Below are 13429 nucleotides of genomic sequence, written 5' to 3' on the forward strand. Positions count from 1 at the left end.
GGTGATATCTGGAGAGGGAAGGGACAAATGGTTTTCCAACCTGATGGCAGATGTGAATAATCAGCTTCAAAAGTTTAGTAAATCCCAGAAAAGATTCCAAAACACCTTTGTTTAAAACATCAAAGTGGAACTGCCTAACTGCCTTACACAGATTAATCTACAAAGAAATGGCAAATCAGATTCTTGATTTCTCAACATTAACAATGAAAGCCAGATGAAAAAGGAATTATATCATCAAAGTACTAATTCAAGGAGTTCCCCCTGCGGTGCAATGGGATTGGCGGCATCTCTGTAGCGCCAGGCTTCAGGTTCGATCCTCAGCACAGTGGGTGTTGCCATAGCTGCAGCGTAGGTCACACCTGTAGCTTGGATCTGATGCCTGGCCTGAGAACTCTAGGAAGTGGAAAAACAGAAAAAAAATGCACTAAGTCAAAATAATTGTCTACTTATTTTACTTAATTTTGTCCAGCAAAATTATCTACCAAAAGCAGGTGCAGAATAAATATATTATCTAACACACAAAAACTAAGAGAGGTACCTAGCAATAGTCCCTAACTTTTGTTTCTAGAGAAACTTCTCAAGAATAAACTTTAGGGGAACTCCCATTTTGGCTCAGAAATAATGAATCTGACTAGTGTCCATGAGGATGAGGGTTCAATCCCTGGTCCTGCTCAGTGGGTTAAGGATCTGGCATCACCATAAGCTGCTGTGTAGGTCACAGACTCCGCTCAGAGCTAGTGTGCTGTGGCTGTGGCATAGGCCAGCAGCTGCAGCTCCGATTTGACCCTTAGCCTGGGAACTTCCATATGCCTCAGGTGCGGCCCCAAAAGCAAAACCAAACCAAAACCAAAACCAAACAAAAAAACTTTCAGAAGAAGGGAATAACCTCAAAGTTTGAGAAGCAAAATGGAATAACAAGAAAAAAGAAGTAAACAATGACAGTACACAGTTATAATGCTAAGTATGGAGTTAACATTTGTGACGGTAAAAATCCAACTTGTGGGGTAAAAGCCAAACAACATGGAAATAAACTAACAAGACCAGAAGAGGTGTTATTAATATTTAACATTTTAATGTTCTTGTATTATTCCAAAGGAGAATAAAGACAATGATTACTTTTACATATTAAGTTAAATATGTATTAAAATTTCTGGAGCAGCCACTAAAAAATTGAAATGTGGAAACGACGACTCAAAAAATATAAGAAAGGGGAGTTCCCATCATGGCGCAGTGGTTAACGAATCCGACGAGGAACCATGAGGTTGCGGGTTCGATCCCTGCCCTTGCTCAGTGGGTTAACGATCCGGCGTTGCCGTGAGCTGTGGTGTAGGTTGCAGACGCGGCTCGGATCCCGAGTTGCTGTGGCTCTGGCGTAGGCTGGTGGCTACAGCTCCGACTGGACCCCCTAGCCTGGGAACCTCCATATGCCACGGGAGCGGCCCAAAGAAATAGCAAAAAAAGACAAAAAAAGAAAAAAATATATATAAGAAAGGGGAAAAACTACATGTACATTAAAGAAAAAATAAGAAAATGGCTAAAATAAATAAAGTGAATAAAACTAAGGCTTCAAATTATTAAAATTTTAAAATAAAATAAAATAATAAATGATTTAAGCCCATGCTGTCAATTTGAGATACGTCTTGGACTTAGGCCGGATTAAGCCTCCTCTAGGAAAGAAAAACAGAAAAGCTTTTAAGCTGCTAGATCTTTTTTCCATTGCTGGTTACATAACTTCTTTATAAAAGCTATACCTTCTTCTTACTAATTCTCTTTGACACCCCAGTATAGCCCCAGTTTTTTTAGGGACTCATTTAGATTAATAGTGACTACACCCTTTACAGATTTGATGTAAGCCAGGATCTCTTTGGACAAGAAGCACTTACAGTTATTCTGAAAAATACAAGCCCCCTTCAAGTACAGTTCTGTGGAATCAGTTTCAGGAAAACACCACAGTGACACATGCAATCCAAACTTCATTGCCATCTGCAAGTTTCTTGTCAGTTTCAAAAACAATTCACTGTCCGTAGATGTAATATCCGCTAGGCTGTGTCTCTGGTTATGTTTTGTTTTTCTCTCTCGTCAATGTGAGTAGAGACGTTGTAGCTGTGGAAGCAGAGCCCGTCTCACAGGCAGAGCAGCAGGCGTTTCTGACAGGGAAGGTTGGACCCGGAAAGCATGGCTCCCAGGAGAGACTGAAGCTGAATCGTGGGCCCCTTGAGGGCAGGGACCTGGTCTGTGGTCAGCTCCTTGTGCTCCTGGCTGGAGGCGGGCTCCAGATTCAAATTTGCAAAATGACTGTATGAACAAAATAATGAGTGAGACAGAGAGTTTGTGATGAGGGCAAAACTGTATTCCTGGAGGAAGCCTGGGGTGGCGTGAACTGAGGAGGGATTTAGGAGGTGTTTTCAGGCGTCAGAAGGGAAGATCAGCAGACGGAGCTTCTTGTTCTGACTCATTAACTAACTGCAAGACCTTGACATTGGTTTTGAAGCTCTCTGTGCCTCATTCATAACTTTCCTCCTCCATCAGTCGAGAGAGCTAGACGCCAGGAGTTCCTTAGAGTATGTTTCCACCTGAAGGTCCCTCAAGAGCTTTGCAATCCTTCACCTCCTTGCAGTAGAAGTTCACCAAAGTGATGGCTGTGAAAGGCTCCCTCTTTTTTCTCCTCTTATCTATTATCTTGCTGGCTTCCTGTGAGGCTGATGGTTTAGAAGCCTGTCTGCATCTGAGTGGAGATGGGTCTACATGACCTCAAAGGACCATAGGACCCAAGTAAAGATGCTGGGTTTCATTTGAATGAAGCCAAAGGCTATTCTGGAAGCTGGCGGTCACATGATGCTGGCTGCCTGTAGGAGCTCAAACCTCCTCTCCTCACTTCCCGGTCCTTCGCCCCTCACCCCATTCCCTCATCAGCCAGGCCATGGGGTGGGGTAAAGGAATGGCTTTTGCTAAAGAAAAGGGGCTTCTGTGGGTGTTTATTCTCACATAGGGAACAGTTGGGAGCCATCTGATGTCATAACATTAGATTTCTTCCTGGTTGAAATATTTGCCTTAGACCATAATTAACAATAGTAAATAAATCTCAGACAACAGTAATAATAAATGAAAATTAATTAGAGTATCAGTGAAGGAAAATTGCCTTGAATAACTTAGATGCCTCAAAAAAATTTCCAGGAGTTCCCACTGTGGCACAACGAGATCAGTGTTGTCTCTGCGACGCCAAGATGCAGGTTCAATCCCTGGCCCAGCACGGTGGTTTGAAGGATCTGGCATTGCTGAAGCTGTGGCAAAGGTTGCAAGTGGCTTGGATCTGACCCCTGGCCTAGGAACTCGATATGCTGAGGGGCGGCCAAAAAAGAAAAAAGTTTCCAAAAAACACATGTGATAGGTCTCTGTATTCTATCAAATACCTAAATTAAAAGCATTTACCTTTAATCTCAGAACAAGTGTCCTTTTGCTAAGATCTGGAGTGCTTTCTGAGACAATTTCAGTAAATGAGACTACAGTTGATTTTATTTATTTATTTATTTATTTAAGCTATGGCCATGGCATGCTGAGGTTCCGGGGCCAGGGATAAAACCTGCGCCACGGTAGTGACCCAAGCCACAGAAGTGGCAATGCTTGGTCCTTAACCACAACCAGGGAACTCCAGCCTAAGTTTTTTTAAATTTTTAGATGTATTTTCTTTCTATATGTCAATTGCGTGTAGTTATCTGAAAGTGTATAGAAAAACTCAAGTTCTTTCTTTGGCCATTCTCCAAAACTTACACCAAAAATAAATGTAAGAAACGCTTTTTTTAATCCCAATGAAAAAGTAGCATCATTCTATACGTGTACAGCTACAATCAATGGCCCAACTGAATTTTCACAGTAGATTCTGGACAGAATGAACCACCATGAAATATCTATGTGCCAAGAGACTTGGACACCTGCTGAAACACATCCACATGCTGTGGAGGTGAGGGTGGCCCTGTAGCCAAGGCAGCCCATGACTGGACTTGGAATCCTTCTTTCATGGAAGCACCGGAGGTTTGCAGGACAGCCTGTCCATCAATAGCTCCTCTCTTAGAGGCCAGGAGCTTGTCTTATTTATCCTGATGTCTTTGGTACCCACCTCTGTGGCCGGCTCCTAGCAGGCTCTCAGTACAGCTGTGTGGATTGAACAAATGGAAAAAGAAATCATTCACTGAGTTAAATCACAGCATTTAGTAGATGCAGAGGGAATCTCCCCTCTGTCACCAAGCCCTGGCAAAGAGAGAGGCTCTAGGGAAATGCCTAGAAGGGTAGAAGAGCTGTGAGTGGTTTTTTTGGTTCATTTATGTGTTTGTCTATTTGTTCTTGATTTTGAGGGCCGCACTTGCAGCATATGGAGGTTCCCAGGCTAGGGGTCAAATTGGAGCTATAACTCCCGGCCTACACCACAGCCACAGTGACAGGGGATCCGAGCCACGTCTGTGACCTACACCACAGTTCATGGCAATGCCGGATCCCCAACCCACTGAGCAAGGCCAAGGATTGAACCTGAGTCCTCATGGTTGCTAGTTGGGTTCATTACCACTGAGCCAGGATGGGAACTCCCTGGAGTTTGTCTTCCTCAGGGATGGTGAGACACAGACGTGAAGTGCTGTCACGCAGGGAGAAGGTTTACACTCACGGATCCCTGGAAGAGGGAGGCTTGGGTCACCACACAGGATGGTGTCAGGAAGCACCAGAGTTGGTCAGGAGGCAGAAGGACTGACAGGAAACACCGGAAAGAGCCTCACTGAGTTGTGTGGCACCTGCTTGGGGTTGATTAGGGCAGAGGAACAGTGGTTCGATGTGTGAGAGCTCGGGAAGGAGGTCCCTGGGGTGTGGGCTTTGGATTGGTTCACCTGCCAGGAAAGCTGCACGTGTGTGTTGTCGCTAAGACACCGCTAGCCCTGGGAGGGCCATCTCCCCATCCCCTCCCCTGTCACAGCAAGGCCCTAGATGCCAGAGCGTGGAGAACGCAGACAATAAGAAAATGCAGTGAGTACACCACGGACCCGGGACCCTTTGGTGGTGTTTGCATAGGCAGGTGGGCGAGGCAGAAGCTCTGCTGCTCCACCTCCCCTTTACGGCGTCTCAGGCTTAGCTGCGTTCAGCGTTTGTTTTCTCATGGTGAATACATCTTGTGCAGAAAAGGTTCAGGTGTATTTGTCACAGGGTCCCCTGTCCTCTCGCGCTCATTGACCGTCAGACCACATGTGCGGGAAGTGGGCGATCTCGAGTCTCCCCCGCAGGTCCCGTCACGCACAGAGAACTCTCCTCCTGAGGGGAGGAGCTCCAAGGAGCAGAGCCTGCGGGGATAAGCAGTTTTAAACCTTTCTGCCACTGTGCATTTTTCGATAATTCTGGAGCACTTCAGAGAGCAGTATTGCTCTTAAAAATAAACTCAGGATGACTGAGCTGATTTTCAGAAGACAGCTGGTCTACCATGAAGCTTTGGCCAGATTTTTGTACACATTACAGGAAAAACTGATGACCCCAAATTGACAATGTGGCACATGGCTATGATACCATATTACAACTTCAGAAAGAACCCTGTAAGTAGTTAATTTGCTTACTCATTAATGTGTTGCTTTCATCAAAGCATTCATTAGACTCCTGGTGCGAATATAGGTTCTGGGGACTCAGTGAGGAAAAGGACATTGTCCCATAAGGAACTGGCTAGACATATCAAGAAGAGTCTGATGCTCTGCTAAAAACATGGTGGAAATAATTCCTGCAGTGGCTGGGAAGACACGCTAGGTAATTTCTAAAGTCACTTCTAGTTTGAGATCTGAAAGTCTGTGAACATGTAAAAAGGAGGAGAAATATTTGAACATCCATATTTCGGGGAGCTCCCATTGTGGCTCATTGGTAACAAACCTGACTAGTGTACATGAGGACACAGGTTCCATCCCTGGCCTCGCTCAGTGGGTTAAGGATCCTGCATTGGCGGAGGCTGTGGTATAGTTCACAGTAGAGGCTGGGATCTGGCATTGCTGTGGCTGTGGTGCAGGCTGACAGCTGCAGCTCTGATTCAACCCCTAGCCTGGGAACTTCCATATGCTATGGGTGGGGCCCTAAAAAGAAAAAAAAATCTGTAGTTCCCACTATGGCACAGTGGGTTAAGGATCCAGTGTTGCCACAGCTTCAGCATAGGTTGCAGCTGCAGATAGGATTCAGTCCCTGGCCTGGGGAAATTCCTTCCATATGCTGAAGGTATAGCCAAAAAAGAAAAATAAAATCAATATTCCTTATTTGCATACCGACTTATTTTTTTGTTTGTTTTGTCTTTTTAGGGCCACACCCACAGCATATAGAAGTTCCCAGGCTAGGGATGGATTCAGAACTGTAGCCGCCGGCCTACACCACAGCCACAGCAACGCAGGATCCGATCCATGTCTGCTACCTACACCACAGCTCACACTGGATGCTTAGCCCACTGAACAAGGCCAGGGATCGAACCTGCAACCTCATGGTTCCTAGCTGGATTCCTTTCTGCTGCAGGGTGATGGTGTGAAAAGTAACATAATGTCTTTTCTATCAAAAGAAATCTCTGGTTTCTGCTGAAACACTTTCCTGCGACCACCCCCCCCCTTTCCCTCTTCTCTTAAAACACTTTGTTTCAAATTAGCCCACTGAGATGAACGTGGGCCCTGACCTGACCCATGGGAAGGGGACAGGTACATCACCTGCGTTCGGGATAAATAGGGAGGGTCTTTTCTTTGCGCGGGCTTTTTGAGCACCCGCGCCCTTCTGCAGAAGTAAAGAGCCTTGTCGAGACCTCAGTTTTCGACACTGATGATCCGAGCCATGTCCCCAACGGTGGGAACTGCTGGCACTTTTCTTATCGTGGTTTTGTTTCTCTGGCCACGATTGTGGTTAATTGTGTACTTGTCCTTCCTTTCCTAACACTAATTGTGTCCTAAGCCCTGGGAGGATAGGGATTGATCAATTTCTTTCTATTCCTTGCCTAGAAGGTGAAATCTATGAGATCCATGTTTTGTAAAGTGTATGTGGAATTGGTGAATTTTCGGTTAAGACGAATGAATGGGAGCAAGGACCGGACCACAGATACTGGTTCACCATCCTCGGTACCGTTACTGAACCTGTCTGGATGGTGACCAGGCCCACGTTTCTCCTTCTTGGCCAACAGCACAGCATGATAGACGTTTCGAAGCATCCAGCTAAACTCATCTAGAGAGAATCATGCTGGGAGCTTCTTTCTCTACCCAGAGCTCTAAACCCATCCCTTTAATGATCTAGTCTAGAATTTATCTGGAGTTGGCTATGAAGCTTACCAACTGCAGTCTGTGAAATGTACTTTTTGAAATGTGGGACCTTTCCTTGACCCATGCCTTTCTCCCTGCTCATTGTCCTCATTCTAAGATCTCACCTGGTCCTTTCCTTCAGATGTTAGCGTTATTATTAACATCTGAAAGTCTCAGGGACCATTCACCATGTTCCTGTTGGGCCACAGAAAAGAGCTTATATTTGGCAGTTGCAGTGAGAAGTCAGAATGTGATAAAAACAGCCCTGAGGATTCCGATTATTCAGACTCACCTCTGAGGACTTTCACTTCAAGCGGCTCTGAGTCCCTCTCTTGGAAGTTGCTCTGAGATTTGCATGTGGCCGTGGTCTTGTCCCTGAATCACCCAGCCGGGCATGAGCACAGTCAGCCACGCAAAGAGCTCGCCGGCTCCTCCTCTGCTGGATTCCGAGGGGCTGGACCACATGGCCGCTTCCACGAGGGTTTAGTTCCTGGACATTATAAGCACCTGGGTGAAAAGTGCGGGGGAAACACAAAGTGCCGTTGACTGAAAGGAGACCAAGCTGTGACCATAACCTCCTCGCCATAGGCCGCTGCCCCGGGGTCGTCTAAATTACAGAACGGGTCTGAGGGTGATTGCTTTGGAAATAGCTGTTCTTTCATGGGTCTTACTTTATTTTCACTCAAATGGTTGAGGTGAGGCGTGGAAATCATTTTCTGACAATACGTTATTTCCTTCCTGAATTATTTTTCCTGTCAGGATTTTCTCTTCGTTACCCTGTTCCCTGACCCCACACATCTCACAGCTCACTTGTCTTCCTTAGCTTCTTGAGAAACAGTTAGAATTATCTTTGATTATTAACTTAATTGACAAGTTTTCTCTATTTACAAATCTGCATTATTTCCTTAATCAGCATGCAATTTAAAAAAACTTTTTTTCTTTTTCTTTTTTCTTTTTTTTTTGTCTTTTTATGGATGCCCACACGGCATATGGAGGTTCCCAGGCTAGGGGTCTAATCAGAGCTGTAGCCGCTGGCCTACACCACAGCCACAGCAACGGCGGATCCTTAACCTACTGAGTGAGGCCAGGGACCAAACCAACAACTCCATGGTTCCTAGTTGGATTCGTTTCTGCTGCGCCACAATGGGAACTCCTTAAAAAACTTTTTAATCTGTCTTATTATATCTCATATTCCCCCCCACACACATAAAATTTATGCTCTATGCTATAGCAGCTTTGGGGAACCAGTGCTAGATCTTCACATGTCTGCCCCAATTCAAATGGAATCCAGGCAGAAACTCCAAACTTTTCTGGGGGCCTCTGCCCTCAATATCTCTGAGCTTCCTGGCGCTGCCTGGAAAGATCTCATCTACTTGCTCTTGTCTTGGGGGAGAACTCAGATCCCGTCAATAGGCTGCAGCTTGAGTGCAGTCCCACCACCACCACTGCTTCACCTCAAACTCCATCAGCCCTTACTCTAGGTAAACACACAAGGAGAGTAAGAATGATGTTTTCTATGCAAACGCGGCTTCCAGAAAAGATCCGAAGGCACACCTCTCCCTGTAACGTGCTGTGCACAAACTCTTCCCACCTGGACTCCTGTGCCGCCTTTCTCAAGGTCATGTCCACCTCTGCTGCCTCTGCATCCTGTCTCCTTCTCCCTCCCTCCCTGTGTCACCTGAGAGAGACTCATCCCAAGGGTCCCAAGACAATGACAATTTCAGGTCACTTCCAGGTAATTGTTTCCCACAAAATACAGCCACAGCCAGGATGGCTGAGTCAGGATAGGTTTTTTTTTTGGTCTTTTTTAGGGTGTCACCTGAGGCATACAGAGGTTCCCAAGCTAGGGGTCCAATTGGAGCTGTAGCCGCCAGCCTACGCCACAGCCACAGCAACACCAGATCTGAGCCACATCTGTGACCTGCATCACAGCTCAGGGCAATGCCAGATCCCTGACCCACCCAGAAAGGCCAGGGGTTGAACCTGCATCCTCATGGATACTAGTCAGATGCATTTCCACCGAGACACGATGGAAATGCCCAGGATAGGTTTTGGTGTTGGTGCCACATTGGATCAAGACACTTGTCCTCCTGTCCAACAATTTAAAGAAGTTTGTTTGTTTGTTTTGCTTTGCTTTGTTTTTTTGCCTTTTAGGGCCATACCCACAGCATTTGGAGGTTCCCAGGCTAGGGGTTGAATCAGAGCTGCAGCTGCCAGCCTACACCACAGCCACAGCAATGCCAGATCTGAGCCTCATCACGACCTACACAGCTCATGGCAATGCAGGATCCTTAACCCACTAAGTGAGGCCAGGGATCGAACTTGCACTCTTATGGGTATTAGTCAAGTCTGTTATGCTAAGCCAACAGGGGAACTCCCAATTTAAAGAAGATTGAAGCTGAGATCAGACCACTGATCAGGCCCTCTCTTGGGGTTGATGGCGGGTGGGAAGGGAAGTGCTATCCTTTCTATACTCTGGCCTCGTCTCAGAGGTTCAGGGGGGATGGTAGGAGAGCGGGTGGTGTGTGGGGACTGAAGGATGGAAAGGAGGGGTGTCAGGATCCTAGTGCCTTCAGAAAACTTGACTCTGTCGACTGAAAAAAAAATCCTCAACAAAAGTTGAGAATTATGTCTTACTTGGTGGACAAAACTCAGGACTTAAGCCCAGGACACAGCCTCTCAGGTCTGAGAGACTGCTCCGAGGAGGTAAGGGAGAAGCCAGGATATATAGGAGTTTTGGCAACAAACACCAGGTAGCAGGAACATCAAAATGTGACCGTTAATTAAAGAAACAGACATCTCAAGAACTTGAGCACTTTTCTATGTACAGGAAGATTCAGGGGTCTGGGCTCACTGCAATCATTCTTGGATCTGCACCTCCGTTCTCTGGGGCCAGCATCCTGTGCTTTCTCATCCTGACTGTGCTCAGGGTGCACCGCTGGGAGTGGCTGCAGGCCTGACTCATTCACTCTCTTTACAGATGCTATGGGAGCCCCTCCATGTGCTATTCGCTGTGTAGCCCTGGAGACACATAGAAAACAAGGCAAAGTCCTTGCCCCCATGGAGCTTAGGTTCTAGTGGGAGCAGGTAGAAATAAGGGGGTTCAATGAACTGAATATATCCCCCAAATTCACATGTAGAAATCCTACCCCCCATAGTGATGGGTTATGAGATGGGGCCTCTGGGAGGTGATTAGTGCCTTTATGGGAGACTCCAGAGAGCTCTCTCGCTCTCCTGCCACCAAGTGGGGGTACAAAGGGGGAGTTGACAGTGTGCCACCCAGAAGAGGGTCCTCACCAGAACCCGACCCTGCTGGCACCCTGATCTCAGACCTCCAGCCTCCAGAACTGTGAGAAATACACTTCTGTTGTTTATAAGCCACCCAATCTGTGGTACTTTGTCGTAGCAGCCCCAACCGCTTGACCAAGACAAGAGGGCAGTGGGGAGTGTCCTCAAACGCCATCTATGTAATAACCATCCCTTCTGGACGCCTGGTCATCAGCCTCATCTCCCTTTACTGCTCCAGTAACACCCAGCATGGCATTGCTGTTGATTTCCATACCTTCTTTCACTGACTCTTGAAGAACCACAGTTTGACCAACAAGGAGCCAAGCTTGAGACCTAGATGGATTAAATAGAAATTGTCTCAGTATGGGTCAGAACTATAAGAACATTTGGTCCTACTTGTAATTAGTTTTTGCTAAAGATCATTTGCTATGTAGCCATTCCTTCTAAGGCTACATAGACTCATGGAAATACTCAAGGAAAAAAGTAGACCTGATACACTGCACCAAGGGTTCTTTTCTACAGCCCCTAATGGAGAAATAGATTTTAAAAATTCTCTTCCTGTAGCCAGCTGGCTAGGGGCCATGGGATTCGATCCAACCAAAACCCACACTCCTATCCAGGGGCGCAGCATGACCTTGCTAGCCTTTTCCCACACAGAATGTTCACGATCTCCTTAAAGGTGCAGGGAATGGTTCAGGGCTATTTCTTTGTGAAGTTTTTGATTGGATGAAAACACCAATATAAATTGAATTAAACTGTCCAATGACATTTTTGTGTGTGTGTGTTACAAATAAAACAAGTTCTAAAGTTCTGGGGAACAGAACCAGGGGCTTATGTTTCTCTATTACACAGCACTCACCTAGCTCAGTACATAAGAGCTCTGTAAGTTCATTTGTTGGATGAATGAATTTATTTATTCATGAATAAATTCTTTATTCATGAATGAACTTATTTATTTGCTCATTACTTTTCTTCCTTTCCTTGCATTTTATCTGCCATTTTCTTTATTCTTTGGACTCAGTAATACTTCTCATATCATTTTCAATAAAAAAAGCTGAATAAATGCATATTGACCTGACTTGAAAAGAGAAATGGAAACAGACGGAAAATCTTTAGCAAACTGGACCCAAAACCTCTCAGTGAGTTGCAAATTAATCCAGTGAAATGTTCCGGATGTTTTGGATGAGGGAATTCTATCCTAGACAGGTCACACTGTCTTACTAACCTCGGGTCTGGTTGAAGGAAGATTCCTCTAATCCAAAACATCCTGCAATTTTAATTTAATTACAAAACAACATGTTGTCCGAGTGAAGTTAGGCTTCAAGATGTCTTAGTGGAAAGTCTCTGGTTTGATAACGAGAACAGATGCCATCTAGAGCAATCAAAAGACAGTGTCAGGCCAAGCTCCTAGAGACAAGTTCAAATAAAAGCTGGAATGACTCTTCTTTAATGGAATGTTAGGAACAATAAAGTTTTGTGTTGGTTGGGATTCAAGTTTTATTTCATGTCCTTTAAATATAAAACGATGTTTGCTGTATGCATACCAAGTAGATCATCTAGCTGGCTTTACTCTCTTTCCTTGCTTTCAGCACTGCAAATTATTTTTAGGTTCTGGCAACTCTTTTTTTGATCTTTTATATGTGTCTGTCTGTTGTCGCCACAAAGATCCTAACTTCTTTCCAAACTCTGCTCTCCTATCCTGACCCACTTTACTCTAGGGAATTCGGAGAAGCAAAGGCAGAGTCTCTGCTCAAGAACATTTGAATATCCATCCACCCCTCCCTCCTTCCATCCACCCATTCATCCACCATCCATCCATCCACCTACCCACCCACCTATCCATCCATCCATCCATCCATCCATCCACTAAACAATATGCATTAAGCATCTTCTAATGTGAAAGGCATTTTGCTTGGTTTATGAGGGCAGATCAAAGAAAAACAAATTATTGTTTCTATTCTTCAAGAGAGATTTAAACTTGAAGGGAAGATTGAAGCAGAAGGGGAATAGGAGAAAGAGATAATACACAAAAATATAAGATATGTAGAGGCCCTACCAGGGAATAACTAAGTCCCAAACCAAATTCATCATGTTCCTCCACAAACCACTTCCTTTTCCAGCCTTCCTTGTGGGGTTATGGTCCCATAGTTGCTTCTCTGTTGTCTTTTTAGGGCCACACCCAAGGCATATGGAGGTTCCCGGGTTAGAGGTCCAATTGGAGCTGTAGCCATAGGCCTACGCCACAGACATAGCAATGCGGACCTGAGACATGTCTGCAACTTACACCACAGCTCACAGCAGCGCTGGATCCTTCACCCACTGAGCGAGGCCAGGGATCAAACCCACATCCTCATGGATGCTGGTTGGGTTGTTAACCACTGAGCCACAAACCGAACTCCTCTGTCTATAGGTAGCATTTTATTGTACCCATGTTGTGTTCACCTCTATTGTCATTTACACATTTGCCTATTTCGTATGGAGGAATATATATATATATATATATATAATACTATATATGCTATATAGTACCAGTTACAATGTCTTACTGATTCTGTCAGGAATTTATAATAGTTAATAATAAATGACTCATGAATTAACAATGAATATTTAGTTTTTTGCATGAGATTCATGATTTTACCTTTTTTTTTTTCTTTTTATGGCTGCACCTGTGGCATAGGGAAGTTCCTGGGCCAGGGGTTGAATCTGAGCCACAGCTGTGACCTATACCACAATGGCAGCAATGCTAGATCCTTTAACCCACTGTGCTGGGCCGCGGGTCAGACCTGCACCTCTGCAGTGATCAGAGCTGCTGCACTTGGATTCTTAATCCACGAATTGCATCACAGCAGAAACTCCCACAATTT

Source organism: Sus scrofa, chromosome 11 (assembly GCF_054392235.1).
Source record: "Sus scrofa isolate SSC_HxYL_T2T_F1_AM1 chromosome 11, Sscrofa_HxYL_maternal_Yorkshire_Landrace_v2.0, whole genome shotgun sequence".
NCBI classification, from domain to species: domain Eukaryota; kingdom Metazoa; phylum Chordata; class Mammalia; order Artiodactyla; family Suidae; genus Sus; species Sus scrofa.